Below are 2055 nucleotides of genomic sequence, written 5' to 3' on the forward strand. Positions count from 1 at the left end.
TCAGAGACAATTTCCACTTTTTACTCCATACAGATAAGGTGTCTAAGTTATTTTGCAATTTTTTTCGCTCCTCTGATGACATTAACAGGCAAATAATGAGAGCATCAACCACAAACGATTTAAGACGGCTGCCAGATTGTCTCCTAAATCGTTTATACAGATTAGCAACAGCAGAGGGTCTATAACACTTTGTCCGCAGCTCGTGGTCATGCGGTAGCGTTCTCGCTTCCCACGCCCGGGTTCCCGGGTTCGATTCCCGGCGGGGTCAGGGATTTTGTCTGCCTCGTGATAACTGGGTGTTGTGTGATGTCCTTAGGTTAGTTAGGTTTGAGTAGTTCTAAGTTCTATGGGACTGATGACCATAGATGTTAAGTTCCATAGTGCTCAGAGCCATTTAGCCTATAACACTTCCTTGTAGAATGGTCGTTATCACTTCTGCTTTACTCGATGATAGTCCGTTGATTACTTCGTATTGTGACACATCTGACAGGAAATAACGGATCCAGTAGCACAACTGAAGTGATACTCCATAGGCACGCAATTTGATTAGAAATATCTTGTGAGGAACAGTGTTAAAAACACTCCGGAGATTTATAAATAGGGAGTCAATCTGACATCCCCTGTCGATAGCAGTCCTTACTTCGTGCGAATAAAGAGATAGTTGTATTTCACAACAACGATATCGTGTTACTTATGTGTTAATAGATTGTTACCGTCGAGGTAATGTTGTAACTCAGTATATATTACAAAATCGACGTCAGTGTCATGGGTCTGTAATTCACGGGTTACTCCTATATCGTCCTGTGACTACTGGTGTGAGCTGTGCAGCTTTCCAGACTTATGGTACCGATATTTTATTGAGCGAGCGGTTGCATGTTGTAGATAAGTAAGAGGCTATAGTATCATCATACTGTGAAAGGAACATAACACGTATGCTATGCAACGGAACGACTACAGAGTGTTTATGTAAGAGCATGCAAAAATGTAACAGGACGTAGAGAATTCTCCACTGAACAGTTTGAGGTAGGGAAGCGGACGTCGGAGAAGCTAGCTTAAGGAGATATAATAAATAAATGTCGTGTGACTAGGGCTTCCCGTCGGGTAGACCGTTCGCCGGGTGCAAGTCTTTCGATTTGAAGCCACTTCGGCGACTTGCGCGTCGATGGGAACGAAATGATGATAATTAGGACAACGCAACACCCAATCCCTCAGCGCAGATAATCTCCGACCCAGCCGGGAATCTAACCCGGGCCCTTAGGATTGACATTCTGTCGCGCTGACCATTCACCTACCGGGAGCGGACTTAAGGAGATATGGAAGTAAACTTGTCTACCACTTTGTCTAGCATTAATGTTTTCCAGCTTATTTACATTTAACATGCGTTCACATTTACACGTAAAACTACCACGCCCGCATAGGCCATGAGGGCCCAAAGGTACCGACCGGCCGCCGTGTCATCCTCAGCCCACAGGCGCCACTGGATGCGGATGTGGAGGGGCGTGTGGTCAGCACACCGCTCTCCCGGCCGTATGTCAGTTTCCGAGACCGGAACCGCTACTTCTCCATCAAGCAGCTCCTCAGTTTGCCTCGTAAGGGCAGAGTGCATCCCGCTTGCCAACAGTGCTCGGCAGACCGGATGGTTACCCATCCAAGTGCTAGCCCAGCCCGACAGCGCTTAACTTCCGTGATCTGACGGGAACCGGTGTTACCACTGCGACAAGGCCGTTGGCTACGTCTACACATACTGGCTGTTTATTTACATGTACATTCTTTATTTCCTGTAAGTAAACGAGGAGGATGAGCCTGATTGCTAGGAAGTCGTGATACAGGTTTTGTTTACTTTACTTGTCCATAAGGTTGCCCTGTCGTATTGTATTTACATTGTCCAATGACAGGACGTGTTGTTTACTGACGAGGCCTCAATTTATAGTGCCTGTATTTTGAAGACCAGGAATAGCTAAGTGTGGGATGAGGAAAATCCTCACACTCTAATAGAGTCACACCGTCAAGTACGTTTTGCTGTGAATATCTGGGCCGACATTATAGACGACAGTC

General features: G+C 46.1%; 1 pseudogene; it reads right to left on the reverse strand.

Moving 5' to 3' along the window:
* Positions 1 to 1612: 1612 nt before the first annotated feature.
* LOC126249991 (5S ribosomal RNA) lies at positions 1613 to 1730 on the reverse strand (annotated as a pseudogene).
* Between the last annotated feature and the right edge of the window lie 325 nt (positions 1731 to 2055).

The sequence above is a fragment of the Schistocerca nitens genome, chromosome 3 (assembly GCF_023898315.1).
Source record: "Schistocerca nitens isolate TAMUIC-IGC-003100 chromosome 3, iqSchNite1.1, whole genome shotgun sequence".
Taxonomy (NCBI): Eukaryota; Metazoa; Arthropoda; class Insecta; order Orthoptera; family Acrididae; genus Schistocerca; species Schistocerca nitens.